The sequence below is a fragment of the Rhinolophus sinicus genome, linkage group LG06 (assembly GCF_036562045.2).
Source record: "Rhinolophus sinicus isolate RSC01 linkage group LG06, ASM3656204v1, whole genome shotgun sequence".
NCBI lineage: Eukaryota > Metazoa > Chordata > Mammalia > Chiroptera > Rhinolophidae > Rhinolophus > Rhinolophus sinicus.
In genome coordinates, this window is record NC_133756.1 from 51,920,405 (window position 1) to 51,943,708 (window position 23,304).

General features: G+C 39.5%; 1 protein-coding gene across 11 annotated transcripts in view; it reads left to right on the top strand.

Moving 5' to 3' along the window:
* Nucleotides 1-1,207: 1,207 nt before the first annotated feature.
* LRRC8B (leucine rich repeat containing 8 VRAC subunit B) overlaps nucleotides 1,208-23,304 on the top strand; it is a 61,531-nt gene continuing 39,434 nt past the window's right edge. For 4 of the 11 annotated variants that reach the window (XM_019753340.2, XM_019753356.2, XM_074335107.1 and 1 more), the window contains exons 1-2: nucleotides 1,407-1,545; nucleotides 16,115-16,189. The gene's annotated coding sequence lies outside the window, so the exon portion shown is untranslated. Of the gene's footprint in view, nucleotides 1,546-16,114; nucleotides 16,190-23,304 lie in introns of all 11 variants that reach the window. The other 7 variants (XM_074335110.1, XM_074335109.1, XM_019753330.2 and 4 more) reach the window with 6 other exon arrangements.

Genomic DNA, 23,304 nt, shown 5'->3' on the forward strand with positions numbered 1-23,304 from the left:
GAAAGAATGCTGTTTCTGCCTCCTAAGACTCAGGAAAAATACAGCTGCCAACCCAGAATGGCATGGGCAAGGACATCGAGCAGTGTCATAAAGAGCCTTCTTGTCCCCTTTGAGGGTGATTTAAATTGTGGTGTTTATCTGAACAGTCTTTGTGGGACACAACTCCATCTCATATAACTCAGTCATGCAACTTTCTTTATTCCCATTTACACAAACTGATCAGGTAGGCCCCAAATGTTAAATGTTTTATAATCTTCATTTACTTTTGGGGAGGCTCCTGGAGGAACACTTTTTTAAAATGGGAATGTGATTGCCATAGCAACTCAGAGATATAAATGTTGTCTAACTGAATCATTGTTGAAGATGATAGTTTGTGCAAAAAGACTGAGTTAAATCTGGCATAGGGTTAAACGAAGATGATAAATAACATTAAGTCCCCCAATCCCTGGGTTTGGATTAAACGCCTGGCCACTTGACTGCCTAGGGAAATGGGTGGGCGAGTGAATGGAGTGGACCTGCAGTTTATTAGCAGTTAAATGTTGGTTATGAGTATAGGATGGCCCCTTTATCATGCTGTTCCCTCCCCTTCCCGAGGGTAAGGACATTTGAGACAGATGGATAGTACTGCAGGCCCAGAATCCTAACTTAAGCCGTTTAGTTTGGCACAACCGTAAACTCTACGCACAACCTCGACTCCGCAGCCTTCCTATTTACACGCAGTATAAAGAAAGGTAAAGGAACTTCTGTCTGTAAGAAGTGGGTTCCCGCGTGTTCCACCCGAGCCTTCCCTTAGGGCCCAACACGTTATGTAAATCACAAGTTACTCCGGGGTGCACACGTGAGAAGGCGAGGCGGGTGGGGGGGAGGACGGGACGACGGTGGGGGACACATAAACACTGTACTTCCAAAGTCTCTTGCACGGTGCTGTCGGTGGGCAGCCCTCAGCCCCTCCCCCTCTCTCTCTTTTTGAAAACAGCCCCCGCCTTTTGTAGCCCCCTAGTGAGATGCGTAGCCGTGCACTGCTCCCTGCGGACCAAAGGCTGTGGCGAGCGGGCCGGGGCGGCCACATGGCGCGCTCCCGGGTGATGGCAGCTGTGCTTTGTTTCCAACAGCAATGGGTGAGTCACCGGCCTCCGCAGTCCCAAAGCTGGGCAAACACTGGGGCCAAGGCGGCTGCACATTTAACAGCAGGAGCAGCTACCGAAGCAGCCTCAGCTTCTCTCTTCTTCCTTCTCCTCCGCGGCCACTGCCACCGCCACCCCGCGGTCGCCGCCTCCGCCTCCTGCCTCCGCCCAGTCCCCTCCTCCTCCACCCGCGAATTTAGTCAGCGGTTCGCGCCGCGGCGCCACGATTGGCCGGTGGAAGGCGCCGCGTCACAATGGAGCCGGTCGGAGGCGGCGAGCCGGCCAGCGCTGGGGCTTCCCGCTGAGCCCGCCGCGGCCGGCAGCCGAGAAAGTGAGGGCACCCGGCCGCCACCCGCGCGCCCCGAGCGGCGCGGGGCGGACCCCTCGGGGAGCGCCGGCGCCCCGGGCTGGAGTCGCGCAGGTAGGTTGGAGCGGGACGCCCCCGACTCACGGAGGAGGAGCCGAGCCGATCCAGGTGGTGGAGGAGCAGGACGCGGTGAGGGGGCGCAGCAGGTGGGGTTTGCCCAGCAGGTGCGGTTACCTGTCCACTCCTCACTTGCGAGCCAGGCCTGTGGGCAGGTGGCTCGGCCAGAGAGATGAGTCACGGCTTCGTTGCGCCCTGTCCTCAGCCGCAACGAGGCGGTCCCTTCTACCCTAGAGATCTGGGCGCTGCACCTGAGTGTGAGTTCTGGGGCGCAGCGGGAACAGGGTTCTGGTTTTCCAGGCTGGAGTCTCTCCTTCCTGGGTGATTAGACCTCTCCTGCGGGCGTCCGCGTTTGGTCGCTCTTGTTTGCCCCCTGCCCTGGCGCTGTTGACAAACATTTTATACTCATTGGATACTCATTGTACGCCTACAATTTGGTGGTGGTGGTGGCGTTCCTTTGTTAGAGAGAGAAGGGGCCAATCTATACCCATGGAACGAGAGAAGCTAAGAGTTTACTTCTCCTGGGCTGCAGTTGAGCAGGTGCTGAGAGGTCAGGAAGGAGGAGGCTCAGTGTTGGCTCTTTACTCTGTGTCCTCAACTGACTTCCCAAAGTTCATAGGTTGCTGGTAGTCGACATTTGTGGAAGACCTTTCTTTATGGTCAGAAAGATGCCCTCTCAGCACCCCTTTCCCCCCACCGCTCAAGAAAAGGACAAAACTAAGTTTACAAAAACCTATGTGTGAACTTCCTTGAATAAATTTGCCTCGCCTAAAAACTTCTTTAAAACTCTGTAGAAATATATCAGTATGAAAATTTTTAATTGCAGTTATGCAGCCAACTTGAAACAGGCAATTTGTTCACTCCTTTCTAAGAAGAGATTAAAGGGCATGTGTCTGTCAGACTGTTCTGTCCCCTAAACCTGTGTAGGGTTGAAGCACACAAAAGAAGTCACACTGCAGTATAGTTATTTATGTTCCAGTACCCTCCATGTGTTCAAGTTATACCTCCTGAGAATCCCAAATGCTCTTTGAGTTAAGGGTGACAAGGTGACTTTCTTTTGTCCCTGGCTTTCCTAGTCCGGAGCTCCACTCTTGAAGAGAATATAAAGTGACAGCTAATCTCTTCAGTAATTGGGCCTATGTGATTTAAGACTATAAACCCTAACAGGTCTGGTATTCTCTTAGTTCAGGTAGTGAAGGAGGCAGAGTTGTCACTGAGTGTACAGTCGCATCGTGGCACTTCTATTTACTACGTATCCCCGCAAAATGTTTTTATTTTACAAAAAAAATCTAAATTTTAGAATTAAATTTACTATTTTTCGAAACTTGTTCAAGTTATACCTTTAATTGGAAAGGTGTTACAACATGTCCAGCATAACATGAATATTTTCACATTTGGAGTGATTTCATTGAACTAGTTGTTAAGATTTGCTTTTTTATGACCATTCTGCATTGCTGTTTCATTCTTCAGAATCCTCAGAATGAAAGTAGCATTAGTTAAAACGAAAAGGGCCCTAATCCATATATATAACTTGAAAAGGATACCGGGTCCTCCAAGATTTTTTATTTAATAGACTTTATTTTCTAGAGCAGTTCCAGATTCACAGCAAAATTGAGAGTAAAGTGCAGAGATTTCCCATATGCCCACTGCCCCCACTCATGCATAGCCTGCCTCTTTATCAATACCCTCCACCACAAGGGTACGTACATTTGTTCCAATGGGTGTACCTAGGCTGACACATCATTATCACCCAAAGTCCATAGTTTGCATTAGGGTTCACTCATGGTGTGGTACATGCTATAGGTTTGGACAAATATTTAATAACATGTATCCACCGTGATAGTATTATCAGAGTATGATAATATCACTGCTCTAAAAAATCCTCTGTACTGTACCTATTCATCCCTCCCTCTCCCCAACCCCTGGTAACCACTGATATTTTTACTAGCTCAATAGATTTGGCTTTTCCAAAACGTCATATAGTTGAAATCATTAGACTCTATATCCTTCTTACCCTTAGTAATATGCATTTAAGTTTCACCATGCATTTTCATGGCTTGATAGCTCATTTCTTTTGAGTGCTGAATAATATTCCATTATTCCTTCAAGTTTTTTTTTTTTTTTTTTAAACTGTGGGTATTTTCCTACAGTGGCCTGAAATTTGTGATTTTTTGTTGTTTTGTTTTCTGAAGTTGAAAATGTTTTAAAATGTAGAAGATTCTTGCTTTAACTAACGTTTTTATTTGTAAACATTTTTTAATTTTCCAAATGCTTTTTGATGGCATCTGAGTATTTTTATGTTCCTTTTTGATTTTTTTACAGCCCATGCAAAAATAGCCTACTTAATCTAGTCCCCAATTTTCATTTACTGTCTCTCACGATGAATTTCCAGATTTTATTTGTTTCTCCTTCCTAGCATCCTTCTAGCTTACACTCATATTTGCAGCAATGAATTTATGCTGTATCTGTCATGTTACTCTGGACTTGGTGGAGTGGTTTACATTGCCTTCCATGTAGGAAGCACGTTCCTCCCTGCCTAACTCCGTAGGACACTATCCTACAGCAATTTAGACCTGTGACCAGACAAAAGGAATTTGGGACACCCAATTATGTAACCAATTGTAAAATGCATTCTAATTTGTGCCATGTCTGTTTCCATATTGCTGCCTTTTATTTTATTTGCATTGCCTGTTGTCATTTTTTTCCCATCTGTATTTTCTAAACTTCCTCCATACTTTTCTGATGACTTAGTTTTTTTCTAGTATTTAAAATAATGGCTTTGGCAGATATAACTTATTTTTCCTTTTCTAGGTCATTATGATTGATCTTAAATAAATCCAGGCCTAACTCCAGTCACTGAATCTCTCTTTGAAATTCTTATCGCTGCTGTTCATTTACAAATTCTCTAAACGGTAATAGTAGTAAACTCCCTGTTCTATGACACCCTTTCATTTAGGATTCTACTGTATTGCAACTTAATATAAATTCTCTTCAGTGCTGTTGTGAACCCCTGTAAAGGAAATGAATGAAAATAAGTTGTTGGAGTTTCAACCTTGACCTTTCTTTTTGCCTTTGACCTTTATGCTGTCTTTGATATGGGTCACATGATTCTGCTTGTCCCTTTCCAGACGGTGTATCTTTGAACTTCATCTCTTGCATCTTCAATTTCAGAGTCCCTTTCAGAATCTGTCTCATTTTGTGGCCATTTCCAGGGCTCTATTCTACAAGGCCTACTCCTCAGCCAACAGCTTTCACAGAAGCTACCAGCTGCACAGCTTCTATTTCTCTTCTGTTTACAGCTCCGTGGAGGTGCCTGAGATCTTCCTCTGCCCGTCTCTGATGGAGACTAAATTCTTCATTGTCAACTAGCATATTCCTGATTGTTTCTCACGTATGCCGATTTGAGAGCATATTCAAATCTTCTTTTCTTCTGTTAAATTCCTTTTCAGTATTTTGATACTCCCTCCCACCTCTATTGCAGATTATAAGCAGGAGTGCTTCAGGCTTCTACCTAGGAGCATATCCTTTGCAGATTGATGGGTCTGGGTTTGAACCCTGCACCATCACTTTGGATGAGTTGTTGGATTAGTTAAGATTAACTTCCAGTTATAGAGACTGCAAAGAACAATGGCTTAAACAAAGTGATGTTTGTTTCTATTTCACATGGAAAAAAAAGAAGTTAATAGAGAGACAATCCAGGGCTGGTAGGATGGTTTTACAGTCTTCTGAGACCTGGGTTGGTTCCACCTTTTAGATCTATTATACATCAGGTGAGGCCCTCAACCTGATGGTCCCAGATGAAGTGTCAGCCATCAATCACATCCAGGTTCCAAGTGGTAGAAAGGAGGAAAAAAGGAAGGAGACAGAGGAAAGACAAAAGCCTTTCTTCAGGAAGGTCTCTTAAGGAACAGATGTAACAGGACCTGAGGCTGTCATACAGGTCTTGTTACATCTCATTGCTAGAATTTAGTAATGCGACGTCACCTAACTGGGATAGAGACTGGGGAAATATTGTCCTTATTTCTGACAACCTTATGCTCAGCTAAAATGTGGGAGGATCACATATTTGGAAGAAAGGGGGCAATGAATATTGGGTACCCAAACATCAGTTATTCTACACCTCTTTTTCTTGACTAATGTTACCTATCTCATAGGATTCTTAATATTTAAAAAAAATTACACATTAAGACATCTAATATAGTATCTGACATAAAACAAGCTTTCAGTAAGTGTTAGTTCATATTCCTCCTTATTCCTGTTTCATGAATTGTCTAGTTTCCCTGCTGTCACATCATTGGCATCCAAATCCTATTTTAAATACTGGGGCATTTGCCCAATTGGTGGTACCAGTTGGTACCACCATGAGAGGTAGCAACACGTTATTCAATGTCAATGTTTATTTCTTAGTTTAAAACGTGGCTTGTATTAAAAACGTAGGTCTTGGAATCAAATGGATGTGAATCCTTGCTCTGCCACTTACTCAGTATGAAACCTTAGCCCCTCGTACCCTCAATTTCCTCATCTGTGAACTGGGAATAATAATTAGATATGAGGATTAAATAAAATAAAATGTGTATAGAGTGCTTAATACTGTGCCTGATAAAGTAAGTGGTAGCTTTTCTCTTTTAATTTGGCCTGATCTGGGTGAACCTTTTTGAAAATGAACTCTTATTCCATTAAAAAAATGTTTTAAAATTGGTCATGTCCATACTTGTCCAAATGAGTATTATTAAATTGTTAGTCAAACTTTTTGAGAATTGTCTCCAAAAGCAGTTTAAACCCAAACAGTGGCAAATCTTTTGTGTATTTTTTAACCTTCCTCAGCCTTAATTTGAATGATTTTGAGTTGATCCATTCTCAAAAGCTGTAACATATCCACCATTGAGCATATTTCATAGTATTTTTTTTCAGCAGCTATTTATTAACCACCTACTGTGTGCCAGACATTGTGCTAGGTTCTGGGTATACAGTGGTAAGCAAAAATGCACATGGTCCCTGCCATTGTGGAGGTTGCAGGTTACTGGGTGAGCCAGCAAATAAATGAAAAATTGCCACTGTGAAAGTTGTCAGGAAGGAGATGTACAGGTGCTGTGAAAGCATGTGCAAATGTCTTATGGTCAGAGGTTACATGGTGACTTTAGGAACCAAAAAATTGACCAGCGAACTGAAGTAAAGAGGTGATGCAGAAACGTGGTTTGAAATTAGCTCAGACATGAGCTCAGCCTGCTCTTAGACAGGGACCCGAATGTGCCACGGGTTTCCAATACCATTGCAAAGAAGACTGTTTTTAATGTTTCGAGCCATCTTTAAAATAAGTGTATATAATATGTAACGTCTCAATGTGATAAGCTGAAAGGGGCTACATCATGCAGGAATAATTTAATTATTTTACAGCTTATTCATGCTATATTGGCAAACTTTAAATACAGGTACTCTTTTGATGCACCAAGCATCTGAGATGCATCTGAGCAAGTTGGCTGTAAAGTAGGATATTTTCAGAGAGGGTCAGAGTTTCTTTGCTTTTAGCGTGTGGAGTTGGAAGCCTTTTGGCTGAATGGAGGCCATGTGAAAGACCGTTGGCAGAAGAATTGGTAGCCCAAAAAGCAGCAGTGGAACATGAACGCAGGATGGGAAGTGTGGACAGTATGTTCTGGAGAGCGGTCTGGACTGCTGTGCCCGGGATGGCCTCTGGACAGTGGGCAACTCCAGCGTCCAGCCAGTCCCTCCAAGGCTTTTGGGTTTGCGTAAAAAGGAACCCAGCTCCACACATTGGCAGTGGGGTACCATTTCTCTTTGCCCTGTCCAGCTGAGCTCGTTGGAGATCCTGGGAGAAAATGTTGCCTCTACTCATTTTTAGAGCCTTGGAGAGTGGCTGGGAGGCTCTGCTTCCATGGAGCATGATGGGGCATGACAGCCTCGGGGGCAGAGCTGCCTGCCATTGGACTGCAGGTAGTTTCTTGCTCTGAGTAGATAAATTTAAGATAAATTCTGTTCATCAAAAGATTTTAAAGGTCATCTCTCTAGGCAAAACTAAATGAGTTTTTTCTTGGCCCTATTTCAATGCCGAAATAGGCATTCCTCAACTAAGCATGACGTGTCTTCCCAAAGCGTTTTGTGAATCATGATGCAATTTTTCAGGCACACAGTGCTGTGCATGCTGGTCACGTCCCCAGACGTCCCCAAGAGAGCTTATGTTGTGCCACTGCTGCCCTGAGGTACCGCACGTCTTTCACCTTCACCCTCCCAGGAATGACCTTGGAACTGGGACTTCCTCTTGCTCCCCACTTGCCATGTATTTAGCACAACAAGCTTGTTCCTATCTCAAGGACTTCTCAACTGCTGTTCTCTGCCTGGAATGTTCTTCGCTTATGAATTTGCATGACTGTTTCCTTCTCCTCAATGAGGAGTCAACTTAAACGTGACCTAGAGATACCTTCCCTGACCACCTCAGGTAAAGCCTCTGGAACCCCGACACCTACTCCCATCATAGTCTTTCAGATCTGGGTTTATTGTTTGCTTGCTTGTTTATCTTCTAGTCTCTTCACACCCCCACAAGAATATGAAATTAGTTCTGTGAAAGTATGGACCTGTCTCCCTGTTTACTTGCTCGTGAGCCTAGTTTATACCATGTTTCCCTGAAAATAAGATGTAGCCAGACCGTCAGCTCTAAGGCGTCTTTTGGAGCAAAAATTAATATTAATATAAGACCTGGTATTATATTATATTATATTAGACCCAGTATTATATTTATTATATTATATTATACCTGGTCTTATATAAGTAAGACCCGGTCTTATATTAAAATAAGACCGGGTCTTATATTAATTTTTGCTCCAAAAGACGCATTAGAGCTGATGGTCCAGCTAGGTCTTATTTTCGGGGAAACACGGTAGTAAGTTTCCCAAACTGCTGCATGTGATATTGGCAAATAATTTTACCCCTTTGAGAATAAAAAGGGGCCGATAATATACCTATGGTACCTGCCTCATAGAGCAAATGAGGACCTGGAGTAAGTAAATTAAAGATACTTTCTTTTCCCCCAAACTTGCTATTCATCTTTAGATTTCATATTTTTCAAATAACAATACTATTTACCAAATTATAGGACTCAGAGAAAGCTAGAACTCGTTCTGGGCTTGTCTTTGCCTCATTCCTCCAGTATATTGCTCCTCACACAACTGGAAAGCAACTTGTCCAGAGGCCATATTCTTAAGGTTCCTTCTATCAGCACCTTTCCTCCAAGCCCCTGAGCTATCTTGAGTCTTTTCCAGGATCACTGCTAATTGTCTTCCGGTAGTTTAGTTTGTAGTCTTTCCTGTCTTCAACCCCCAAATTCGTTGTGCACTCCACAGGGCACAGGGAAGTAATCTTTCTGAGAGGCAAATCTCATACCATCACTACACAGTTTAATAACAACCCTTTAATGACTTGATTAGCCCCAGGGTCAAGTCCAAACTCCTCGGTGAGCCATATAATACAGTCTTCCTTTGTTGGCTTTCACAACTCCCAGCTTTACCTCTTCCCAGCCTGTCATTGCTTAATGACCAGTGCATGCACCATTGACACAGCAAACACAATCGCACCTTCGTAGACCAGCTGTCCTCAACTATTTACAGTACAGGGAGGAGGATGGCTCAGCTCCCTGGCTTTGTTTCTTCCCTCTATCTAGGGGGCTCGTAGCCCCTTGTCAAACGCCTGGCAAGATTTCAAGAATCATTTCAAGCATACCTACTCTAAAGACCATTCAAGACACTTTCCGTCTGCCTACCACCCCCAGAAGCTCATTCCCCTGTGCTGCCTCGGAGCCTATACTCCTGTGATTGTATCTAAGCCAGAGAACAGCTCTGCCCCCTCTTACGTTCTCCTGGGGATAAAGATTATTTTGTTCATCTCCAGGGCCTCCTAGACCAGTTATCATGTTTGACATTTAAATGGAAATCGGGGAAAGAATTTAGGGAATAAAATTCAGCATGCTTATTACCTAGTCCAGGGCTTTGTTTCAATAACATGTTTTTGACTGGTACTTGACTAAAGTTTGAAAGCTCTGCTTGAAGGTTAGAAATAGAAAGGCATATTATATATTTTTATACATACATATATATGCTATTAATAAATGCTATTAGTAAATTACATATATGTCTTATTAATAAATAATCAGTTGAATGGCCATAATATTTTGTCAATGAGTGTTTATTGAACGTATTCTGTATTCAGAGTACTGGATTTGACAGTTTGCAGGAGATGCGTGAGACCGCTTTTGCCCTTTTCTGGAACAATCTTGGCTTTGTGTTTCTACTAGAAGTCACAATTCTAGATGATCAGTACAAGCGCTTGGCTCTCAGACAGCTTAGAACAGTGTCTCCGAGTGTTTTTCTCCCTGAAAGGATTGTGAAAAACTATGTGCTCTCCTCATACATGTTAGAAGTTAATATCTGACATTTTTCATCATGATTTTAAATAGTTGTAAAAGATGACATTTCTAGTATGATAAGTATTGATATTTTAGAAAAAAAACAAACTTGTTAATGTACCCGATAGAAGTTAAATGAATACCAAAATGATTTCATATCTACCATATCATCCATTTAAAAAACACAGAAACAAGCTCTTCTAGAAAATCATGAATTTTATAGTTGTTTCCTTCATGGGACTCATTTCATTCCTCTTCTATAAAACTTCATCCCAATGTAACTTATATTTGAAAAACTTTCATTGATTATCTTATCATACTCTTGTGACACACAAACCTAAACATACACTATATCTTTATTTTTTAAGTCCCTGTGACAATAAACTTCTGTTAAACAAAATTTCTTTTAGATTGAGTTCTGATTTTTTTTTAGTATACAATTTGACCAGAACAACAAGTATATTAGAATTTTGATGAATCGTTATTAGTCATAGGTAAAATTTTTTTGGAAAATTATCTCTCAGTGAGATGCATGGGGCTTAAAAATTATTTATACATAGTAAATATTACTTATTGCTAGAATAAGCTAGGTTTCATATTAAATCAAGTGCTTTTCAAATGCAAGTGCTTAATACATCTTGCCACATAAATAAGTATATGGGAACAAAGGCAGTATAATTCCACCAGGAATTTTTTAAACTCCTGAGTTATATGCCAGAAGTTATCTAGTGATTGATCATAAAAGTGATTTTCAGTTTTTTGTTGTCTAATAACTTGATTAGATCTTCTTCTAGTGTTGCTCAAAGCAAAGAAATGGAAACTTTCCGCTGACTTCCAAAAGGATTTGTTTCTCCGTCATGAAAGTCATTCACTTTTTTAACATCTGTAACCCTACAGGTATTTCAAAATATCCCTTTGGTTGGGGCCGTGGAGATTTTTACTCCCCAAGGCAATGCATTATAGGCAGATTCCTGACAGGTGAGATGGTTGCCTTTCGTTTAGAATGTGGGAAAAAGGTGGATGTGAAAACATTAATAGATGGAGAAGAAAAGAGATGGCTAGAAAGAACCAACAGGACATCGGCTGTTTTGAAGCAGATACTTTTGGACAAGGGTTAATTGATGATCTGGAAATAAATTCTTCAAGAGAGTAAATTATCTCCCTTCCCTCCCCAAAAACGTGGGGGACTCGCAAACCCCATAGCCCTGTTTGAAGATGAATTGGTTTGGGTGCTACAGAAAATTTTTCAACCAAATTAACTATCAACTCTAAGGGAAAAAGCCACCCTACTAGGCCCTAAAGATTTCTTCTTGATGGGCAGTGACATATAACAGAGAAAGAAAGAGCATGGTGAGTGCATATCATAGATAGATAGATAGATAGATAGATAGATAGATAGATAGATAGATAGATAGATAGATAGATAGATGGAGATAGATAGATAGATAGATAGATAGATTTAGCTATATCTGACAAGCTAATTTGCTACCAAAGTGATTTAATCACCATCATCCATTTTAAGAATACACAAACTCTCCTAGAACAATTAGAAATTGTATATAATTATTTTAGTACCCGTTTTTAGACTAGATCCAAAAAAAAAGAAAGGTGAAAATCACCAGATGCTTGACTGATAGTCGGCTGAGTCAGTGGGTGACTGGTTTTTAAGAACAAGTCTCAATCCCATTGGGAAAAAAAAAATTCTTCAGCATGTTATCAAGTATGCTGAATTCTTCCCAGAAGGAGGTTGTGATTGCAGCATGCAGAAAGATTTGGTCCCAGGCTAGATTTGGGACATTTTTTCTTTAAGGAGGAAGGCGATCTGAAGGGAGAGGAGTTAAGCATAGCCGCATCCTATTGAGTAAGAAGCCTTTTCTGGGGCTCCCTTGGTTCCTGGGTGCTCTGGCCTGTGTGAAGACACTGTTCTCCTGCCTGCTCCCAACAGCATATAGCAAATCTGCCCTGAAGTACTTTTCAGGAACCTCCACATTACTGACCATATTACATGTTTGTACATCACTTCTAACATACTAAAGTATTTACATTCACACTTATTCTCCTGCTGACCTGCATTATCTACTGCAGGGGCAAGTATTGTCTTCATGATACAAATGTAGAAACTGTAATGGGATATGTGACTTGTGTAGGCAAACCCCACAGGTTAGTGGCACATCGCACATGACGAAGCAACTTTTTCTACAATATATTACCTGGCTCCCGTTCCCAGGTGTGTTATTTTATAAAAAGCTCTTAGGATCGGAAAGCTTGACTTGAAGTGATCCCATGAAAAAGACTAAGACTATGTGAGATAGATGCTTGGAAAAAACTTAGTAGAGTACATAGCTCTTGGCAGGACCCCAGACTTTTTAAAAAGAAAAATAATGCGTTTGCGTTTTTGTACTGCTGTGCTTCATTTTATGAATTTAAAAAAATTCATTCAACAGATTTTTTTTGAGCACTTAATATTTGGCTGGCATCATGCCAAGCACTAGGAATACACCCAACAATGAAACAAACAAACAAAAAACACTTTTTGCGTGGAGCATGCGTCCTAGAAGAGGGAAGTTAGACAATCAGCAAATGCAAGATACAATGTCATGTGCCAAGTGCCATGGGGGAAAATAAAGCAGGGTAAAGGGCTAGAGAAGTGGTTGGTGATGGGGATTACACGGGGTGGTCAGGGACAAATTCCCTGGGTGGGGACTTTTGAGTCAACCTGAATATTATGCTCACCTGATTCTGAGTTCAAAATCATGAGTTGATTTGGGTAAGTTGATTCAAGTTGTGGTATTCTAGAGTTATTTAGAAGAGATCTTAGAGAGTATTGATTATTAACTTTTTTGTGTGATAGGTATCCTTGAGGGTCTTTGCCAGAATAATACACACATACTTATATACATAGCATTTTAACATGCCTTGAAATCATTCTTAAATTTCCTCAAGTTTATGTCCTTATTCTATTTTAGTTCTTTATTTTTACTGATAAGACAGTCAGGTTGAGAAAGACAAAGTAGAAATTGTCCACAGTGTCACCCTAGTTTGTGGCTGAGTCAAGGACCTAAAATTCCCATAAAGTTGTCTGCTGCTTTTTCTAAAATCTAAGTAGCTAGAATGTTAAATTTTCTAAAACAATTGTCTATAAAGCATATCCTGCCTTTTTTTTTTTTTGTATATGCACCATTTTTATTTGCATAGAGTAAAACTTCCCCAAGTAGCTTAAATGGCTAGTGTGGTTCCTTTTCCTATTTCCTGACCAGTAACAACATAAATAATATCCCAAATATTCCAGTGCCCTAGAAAATTTTGAGAAAGGATGACTCAGGCTGACGGCAGGAAAGGACAAAACACAACAATAACAAAATGGAGGTATCAGAGTCAGGAGATTTCTCTTTTCTTACAGATGGAACTTTGGGCATGTGGTGGCTTTAGAGAGCAGATAGGGACCGAGAGTGCTTTTGAAAGTCTCTGAATGTACAGACAACAAAGGGGCTGGTGATGGGAAAGACCTTGTTCCAATTTCAATGGGGCAGCGACTCCCTAGGGTGAAACAGTAGCCACCCCCACCACCCCACCCAGTGATTTCCTCTTGGGACATTTGATACTAAAACTTGGAAGATAAACTTGTCACTTTCAGGAAAATATTCATTGTATCAACTTATCTTCCCAGCCACACTTCCTTTATAGATGTCTCAACTTTTAGTACTACAAAATAACCAAACATTTTGAGTAATAATAATCCACACTGTGGAATGAGTACTTGATTTCCAAAATTGGATATTGTGTAAAGGTTTCAATTTGCGTACAAGATTTTCTAATAAAATACATCTGGCTTTGATCCGCTAAAGTTCGGCAAGTTCATCTCCTATAAACATTAATATTTATTGAATTTTTAAGCTGCTTTCTATTGTTGCTCTCTTAAAGACAACTTTTTTTCCCATTAGAATTGACCCTTAATATTGTGACACCTCCGATAGAAGAAATTCTAGCCTTTTCTCAGTGAAAGGCCCTTTCCTCCATATTCCCTACCCCCATTTTGGGGTATTTCCAACCTACTTTTCCATCTGTGTGCCTTGTTACTATGGTGATGAGCACCAGAGAAATAGAGAACAAAGCAGATATAATAAGCATCTCCTACATGGTTTACAATGCTAAAAAGGGATCTTGGTTCTCCAGGCATGGCTTGTTCTTTATCAGTGGCAGAACGGGACCGGCCCATTTGGGAGGGGGAACTGGGGTTACAGGCTGATTCAGGCCCTACAATTCCCATTGTTCTGCACTTCACCTGACTTTTCTCTAGCCAGAGTCATGAAGATGAAGGAAGAGTAATGGGAGCCTGTGGTACAGAAAGTGCCAAAGCAAGAGCCAGCCCACTGCAAAGACTAATCTACTGAAGCATATTACATGGGAGGGAATCTTGGGCTGGTTTTTAAAATTACCCGTCATTAATCCTATTGCTTGATTTTGCATGGTTTAACTTTCAATAGAGAAGATTTTTTAAAAATTGAATCTATCTTGATTGATAATAGCTTGCAGTATTTTCTTCTGTGAATTATTTTAAATAATTGGTTAAACTACTAGCACACGCTTATTTTATGCTTGTTTTAGAATTACAATTAAATTTTTTCTAGATATTGTAGAAATTAGTGTTTTCCATAGATTCCCACAGGTAGTTTTTAACCTTCTCACATGTATGTTCATTGTTTCGTATATTGCATCTTCTTGTATCATGTTCTTAGACAACCCTAGTGAAATACCTAAATATTAAATAAAATATTCTAGTTAATCAATTCCATCTTTTGGACACTTATTTTTAAATTTGTTAATTATATTTTAAGTTTGTATTGTTTATATTTTTATGTTTAAGGGAAGATACAGGGTAAAATAATTTAGCACAATGTTTTAGAATATAAAGTCATGGGACTTGAATCAAATTTTTGGAGCTAAAGAAGCTGAATGTGCCTGTTGTACTGTGGCATAAGGGCCTGAAGTTCCTTCTAGCTCTAAATTCTTTGGCCATGTAGCGCCTTTCTTTTTGCCCGATGACCCATATTTTGCCAATTTCGATATCTGTTACAGTGGCTCTTACACTGATTTGAAAATATGCTTGGAATCAACCTCACACTTTGAGTTTTTAAAAATACCTATATAGTGTAGCCCTCTCCACCAAAGTCAACTTTTCCCCCTCTGTAGCGTGGATAAAAGAATGAGAGTACTGGGGCGGGAATTGGAATGCTCTGAGCTGGCTCTGGCTCAGCTGCTGCCTGGGCTGGGTTTGGAGATGCATTTTGAACCTTATAAATAGAATAGAGCTTCATCAGGAGGAGCCTAGGAGCCACAAGGAAGGTTTTGAAGCAGAAGGAGACAACAGATTTTTGGAGGGAAGTTATGCTGGCGTCTGTATGGAGGATGTGTGGGAGATGAGAGAAAGCATATTGGGAGACCAAGTAGGGCAGTGAGGATGGAACAGAGGAGACTAAGATGAAAGAAATTTGAGAAAGAGGCATTAGAATAAATATTCCTATTAACTCTCATCACAAGGATCCCATGGTAAGTATTTAAGTCAAACTATGCTTACTCCATAACATCAAACTTTTTAGTTTTTCATAGAAGGAATGGATTTAAGTTCCTCCTGATTATTCATTGGATCCCCCAAATCCTCAAATTTCAGATTACCAGTGAACATACATTATATTAGCACAACTTCGAGAATTATAGTTTCTACCGTAGACTGAATGTTTGTGTGTCCCCATCACCAAATTTACGTGTTGAAACCTACTCCCCAAAGTGATGGTATTGAGAGGTGGGACCTTTGGGAAGTGATTAGGTCATGAGGGTAGAGCCTTTATAAGCTAGAATCCAAAGAGCTCCCTTGCCCCACCAACCACGTGAGAACACAGCAAAAACACCTTCGTCTACGAACCAGGAAGCGAGCTTTTACTGGACAGTGAATCTTCTGGCACCTTACACGTCTCAGCCTCTAGAACTGTGAGAAAAAAATGTTTGTTGATTAAGCCACCCTGTCAACGGTAGTTTATTATAGCAGCCAGAACGTTCAAGACAGCTTCTAAACATGAATGACTTCTGAGTGGAAATGAGAAAAGACATGGGGGAAGTCGTTTTTGTTCTGTGAGAAGAATAATGACTCTCTTTGCACAGGAGAGAGGGGTCTGCTGAAACCATTCAGGACAGCTGCTTGTCTTCCAGAAGGCTTGAAAACCCTGGACACATTGGGTAGGTTTTGTGGGGAGAACAGAGCTTACATTTGTGAGGAATTTAGTCCTTCCTGGGTGATTGTTCTCTGATACCTCCTGGGCGGAGGGAGTTTCCATTGCATTTGATGTTATCATCAATGTGAAGATAGAAAGTAGGCCAGGTAGAATTATTTCTATTTTTACAATTAAGAAGCTGGCATTCTGAGAGACTGTGTAGCTTGGCTAAAGTGCAGGCAGATGGTAGGCAGGATAGGAATGCAGTCTCCTGGGTCGTTTGGCTGACTTCTACTACTCTACTCATTACTGAATGAATGAGTGAATGAATGATTGCATGCTTACCCTGTTGTTCATTCCATTGAGCTCAGCTACTTTTTATTCTCCTCAAAGATTTCTTTGAAGATTATTCACTTTCACACTAGTTTTACTATTATGAGTTTACTAGCTGTGAAGGCTTAGGTAAATCACATAACTGTCTCAGTTGCCTCATCTGTAAGGTGGACATAACCTCATGGAATTATGGGAACATTAAGTAGTTAACTGATTTAAAGGGATTAGGAGGTTTAACACACGGTTTTCTTGTGATGAACATCAGCTTCCATAACTTAATGATTATGAGTGTATTCGACTACGTCAACCTCATATCAGCTACTTACTAGGGCCAATGTGTGCTCACACTGGACTTTTTGTTTTATCCACCTACAAGAAACAGGGCCAGCTCCACCTGATTTGCCTTCTGATGATTTATAATTTGTTGTTTTAGTTAGCTAGCTTAAATGAACTTTTTCTTGGTTAGCTCTTTAGAGTCAAATTACTTAATGCTGAAAAATTAGGCTTCTATAGTTATTGATTGAAAAGGAACGCTACAGACAAATTAGAAAAAATTATAGCAGTCCCAGAACCAGATCAGAAAAGCCTCTAACTTTTTGTTGTAGCCTGAAATTTGTTCATTCTTCATGTCCTCTGAAATTCAACCTTGAATTATTCATCAAATGGACAAGTAAAAAAAATTAGTGGCCCTTCACATTTCTAATGCTTATTTGAGATATATAGACTTTAACCTTGGAAAGTCTTTCATGATAATTATCAGCATGGGTAACAGTACTCCAAGTAATATAAGTCAAGATGGTATAAAATCCTCATTTTTACTTGTTAGAAGTCTTAGAACTCCTTTGTTTCTTTTCCCTTGTGCATGAAAGTAACTGAATCAGTGACTGGTAGTTTCCTTATCTTAAAGTGATCTATATAAGAGAAAGTTTATTCTAGTAATATCTCATTTTTGAAAAACCATAAATTTTTAAAATCTCTGTATATGTGTGTTTATGAAGAATAAGATGTAAGGATAGAGTTGCCTCGTGTGTGCAGTAGGGGTTGATGAGAGGAAAAGGGGAATAAAGGAAGGAAACCATTGTTCTGTAGTTTACCCTTTGATTTTTGTGTTTCTACTCTGTAGTGAAGTCCTCAGAGATGTCACATATGATGAAATCTGGAAAAAAAAATTATTTCTAAACAAAATGTTTCCTTTCCTAATGAGATTCCGCTTTCATGCCTTGCTGTCAGTGTTCTGGGAATTTTGAAATGTTCTCTGTGCATTTCTGTGATTTTGACCTAATAATCTTATTTGGATTTACCAGGCATAGCAGCTGTTGTTTTTACCAACTATTGCTAAATTGTATTAATGTCTAAAGTTGAAAAACCCTTTTTTCTTTGTTGGCCTAGATTATTCAGTTTTATAATATTTAAGCCTTTTCCCCAACCTTTGTAATTTTCATTTACTTGCAAGAAACATATAATAATATTCCAGTGGATGGTTTAGATGGGCTGAACCAGTCTCTCACAGGACACGAATACAGCTTGCAGTGGGGTTTGTAGAACAGTATTTTCTTGAGAAAGCCATCTATCCCTTTTCTGCTGGAAGAAGAGAGCTCAATTCCACTATAATTAGTGTTCAGTGTAATATGATGAATGTTTGCAGTTTGGTATTAATGATGGTTCTTTCTCAAATGCAAAGTTCAGAAGCCAAAGGCTTTGAAAATGTCCTGGAAGAGCATAAACTCAGAATTATAGCTATTTTATTGTATAATTTTACAGTGTTATTTAAAGGAGGGAATCAGATGTTGATTTTTGTCTTTTCATTTAATTATTTAATGTAACAGGAACCTTTCTTAAAGAGCTGACAGTTTGTCTTGCTTTCTTTGAAATCTCTTTTTAGGGGCCCTTCAATTTGTCTGTTTTCATTATAAGGCAGTGGTTTTTGAGGTCTCAGAAAGAATCTAGGTATGCTCTTACATTCCTCTCAGGGTTAATTTTGTTGGTTCTGAATCCCACTTGGTCTCTATACTGTCTATCACATTCCCATTTTCCCTGTTGAGAACTTTTATTTATTCCCATATACTCAGTATCCAAAACAATAGTTTTTCTTGTTGTCAAGTCATATAGTGAATCATTTCTGCATTTACAGGTAATGATGTGTATTAACAATACACTCTATCAATTGCAAAGCCATCTTTTCATATATAATCGCATTTAATTTCGACAGCCTAGTGAGGGAAAGAGAGAGGATGTCTGTAGTTAATAGTTATTTTATGGGTGAACTCCAAGAAGTCAGTCAGTATACCCAAAATAACACAAACAGAAGGGTCAGGTCAAGGACCCACGCCTTTGAACAACATGTCCAATGTTCTTTCTGCCCCATCATTCTGTGTCAGCATACCCTGTTGTGTGCCGTGAGACATTTCCCATATAAGGAATTTGATCAATATGATGTATGAAATTGTTGTACCAAATTTTAATTAACTTTATAAAACCAAGTTGTTATTCTTTAGTTCTTTCCCTACTAAGCATTTTATTGTTGCACTATACGTATAATGAGAGAGGATTTCTGCTTTCCAGGAAATGACATTATGAGTATACAGTTTAAGGGTAAGGAACAGCAGGATAGCAATAAGAGATGTGCAGGGAGACGTGACTAAGTGACAAGTTCACTGGAAACAATGGAGGAAGTGAGACCCGAGCTGAGCCTTGCAGGATGAGACAGAATTTGGAAATACGAAGGGGGTAGAAGGGAAATGTCTACAGAGGTGTGCAGAAAAGAAAGTATATAGTGCTGAAATGATTGTGGGTGAAATGGTACGTCCAGGATTTGCTTCAGAACAATTCTGGACATGGGTATGATTTGAGTTGATAAATGTTGAAGCTGGGTTAAGGGTACATGAGGCTTCCTTGGACTATTATGTAAGCCTTTGTATGTGTTAGGAATTTTTCATAATGTTTGAAATATAAAATATGGTATGTAGTTTTTGGCTACTGTGTAGGCTGCCCCATCTGGAATAAAGGACTTGTTCAAAGGCAGTACAGAGTGGTGATAGAAAGACAGTGTGGGAACAGATTTGGTTGGTTGGAGGGATTCGTGAATGTACCCTGTGGAGTCCAGCTGCGTAGTGGTAGATACTGGCTCATTGACTGGACTTGAGTCTTACTTGACCATGAGCTCAAGGAGGAGATGCACTGCAGCCTGGCATCCTCATCAAGGATGGCAGTAACCCCATTTTGTCATTTTCTTAGGCCCTACTGCATCTGACATGCCATAACTGATTCTGGAAGGCACATTTAAAGAGAGCTTTTTACAACCAGAGTTTCAATGGCGGGACATACAGGCACAGAAAGTTATGTCACATCTGCTTAGGAATCTTCCTCATAGAACTCTCCATCCATCAACTTAGGGTTGTCTGCCTGGAAAGGACTTACTGTCCCTTCTGCCAAGTCCCTCTCTTACCCCTTTACAAACTCGTTCTCTTGGGGGCCTGAGAATGGGCAGTGAAAGCAAAACAACAACATAACTATGATTCCCCAGTAATATGAAGGTACATGTGCATGAAACATCTACCGTGTTTCCCCGAAAATAAGACCTAGCTGGTCAATCAGCTCTAATGTGTCTTTCAGAGCAAAAATTAATATAAGACAGGGTATAATATAATACCCGGTGATAATATAATATAATACCGGGTCTTATATTAATTTTTGTTCCAAAAGACGCATTAGAGCTGATTGTCTGGCTATGTCTTATTTGCGGGGAAACACGGTAATTTACTGTCCTGGAAACAGACTTTAACAGCAGACTGAGCTTGATACACAGCAGCACCAAACCATTTGGGAAGCCTGACACTCTGGTGTCGCTTTCTGAAGCAAAGTTCCGTTTTCCTTCCTGCTTAAAATGTTTCTCTACTGCTGAGAAAAAAGAGGAAATAGAGAGATGCCAGAGAAATTTGGATAGTTGGTAATATTAAGGGATTGTTAATTATTTGGATGTGAGTCAGTGGTTTGCTAGAGCTGACAAGGCCCAATTGTTATATTTTCAGGAATTTTGCAAGCCAGTTGTTAAACACAGCTATTAAAAAATTAAGTTATACAAACTCAAAATTAGAGTATTAAAATAAAATTAATGCTTAAAATGTATCACTTCCTAATTATTTTACTATAATTTGCTATTATCTATGTTCTTAAGGTTATTTATGTCTGATGTAGCTGTATAGTGGAGGGCTTACAGAATGGTGGGCTGCACGTTGCTTCTCAACTCCACATTCAGTGACGGCATGTTGGTACCTGGAAATTGGCTGTGGTGGGAATATTTATTTACATCATGGAAATGGAAATTGGCAAAGACTACATATGGGGGCCTTTTTCTTTTCCTCTCTCTCCCAGAGAACTGGTTGTTAAAATCTACCAGCACACCACTGGGTATGATTATAATATTGTGGTTATATTTTTTAAAGACTCTTTACCTTTTAGAGATACATACTGAAATAAGACAGGTAAAATATGACATCTAGAATTTGTTTCAAGTAATCCAGTGGGGATGAGTATCGTGATTGTTGTATCAGAATGATGGGCACGTGGGATTCATTATACCAGTCTATCTACTTTTGTGTATATTTAAAATTTTCCATAACAAAAAGTTAAAAACAATAATTAAGGAATATTACCAGTGAAAATAAAGCAGTTGCCTATACCCCGTAGACATAGAAATTCAGCCTGATATCTCAAACTTCTATTCCTCAACTTCAATGCTAACATTCCTTTGATAAAATATTAGTCTCTAATTTTAGAGTCCTTATTTGTCATGGGCTCACATAGCTCATTGAGTTCAAATGTCTGTTTCTCATTAAAAAAAAAAATCAAGAAATCATTGCCGTGTTTCCCCGAAAATAAGACCCAGTCAGACAATCAGCTCTAATGCATCTTTTGGAGCAAAAATTAATATAAGACCCAGTATTATATTATATTATACTATACTATACTGTACTATACTATACTATACTATACTATACTATACTATACTATACTATACTATATTATATTATACTATACTGGGTATTATATTATATTATATGAGACCTGGTCTTATAGTAAAATAAGACCAGGTCTTATATTAATTTTTGCTCCAAAAGATGCATTAGAGTTGATTTCCCAGCTATGTCTTATTTTTGGGGAAACATGGTATGTGCAGCTTACCATACCTGTAAGGGCAAAGGAATCCAATAGAGCCTTCCCTAGGGTACTAGGGAAGACCTCTCATCACAGTGGGAGGAAAATGCATTTCTTAGATTGCAATCCTGTTTGCAGAACCAATTGTACAAATAGGGGAAAATGAATCAAGTTATAGCTCACAGAGCTACTTGGGGCTATATGACAGTCCTTTAGATCTATTTTCAGTCTAGCTGGTTTGAATCATTGCCCAAGAAAGGAGTGCTGTCAAGTAAATTGTCTTCTGTGCAGATGATGGGAACCTTTCTAAATATGGCCTCACTGATACAATTGATGTGTTTGGAATTTTTGGCCTATGAATTAAATTAGACCAATCCAGGGACTTAAAAAGCTATAGGCTAGGTTCTACACTGGATATGTTTCACAAAAAGTGCACAAGCACAATTTTTTTTTCTATCATATATCTAGACATCAAATGGAAAAGTTATGGCATAAATTGCTTAGAGAACATCTTTTTTTCTAAATTTGATTTTAATTTTTCTTAATATGAATATGTAATTATGATAATAGTTTCTCCTTTTTTTTTGATTGCATAATAATTCATGCTAACTAAATCCAGTTGACCAGGAAAAAAAAAATTATGTTGAGTAAGGAATGCAAGTGGTCACTGTAATTATTCCATCAAACAGGGTGATGAGGAAATGATTAGGTTTTATAATGGGGACAGGGAAGGACAATACGAACCTTGAGGGGAAAGTAGTCTATAATATCTGTCTTGTTATTTTAAATTTTGTGAGTCTCTGGTCCGTGTAGGTTTAACCACACACAAGAAGTGTCAAACAATGAAAACAACAGATGTCAAACTCAGGTAACCTGGGGTCAGAATACCAAACGGAAGCCTAGACTGAAACAGATGCTGAAACAGGAATTGAGATCAGGAAACCAGAAGTCAGAGTAGGGTGAGTAAGAGAAGAATCATAATTCCTCCTCATAAGACAGAGGCAGACAGAAGAGTCACCTGGAGAGCCTGGGAGGTTTTGACACTAGGCTTTAGTTTTCCCCATGTTAATTCCTTTTTATCAATAACCTCCAATGCCCTGCAGGGTCCCACCACAATATAGGTACTGAAAAAATTTATTTGGAGTATGTAAATAGAAATAATGTTTCAAGGTTAAGTTGGAATATAGAGATTGAGTCATGATTGCTAAGGAAAAACACGTGTTAAGTTCTTGAAATATAATAATCACAGGACTGTGATTTATTCACTCAAGAATTATTTATTAAACCCCTGCTATCTAGGCTAAGTGCTGGGGATACATCAGTGAGCCCTACGTTAAAAGCCCTGTGTTATTAGAGCTTACTGCCTAGTGGGCACACACAGAAAATAGACAAAATAATTGTATAGTACATTAAACAGATAAATTTGGTAGAGAAAAACAAAACAGGAAGTATTCTCCACAATTAAATTTCCCAAGGATACATTTTCCAACTCTATCAAAGCTAGCAGAGGAAAGATTGATAATTATAAAAATACAAAACATTCTGCATCTAAAATTCCTTCATGTTTCTATTAACTTTGTTAATAAACAAAATGTATTAACTATTTCTACAACCAGTGAGTTTAGAACACCAAGTTGAAGAAGCATGGGAGAG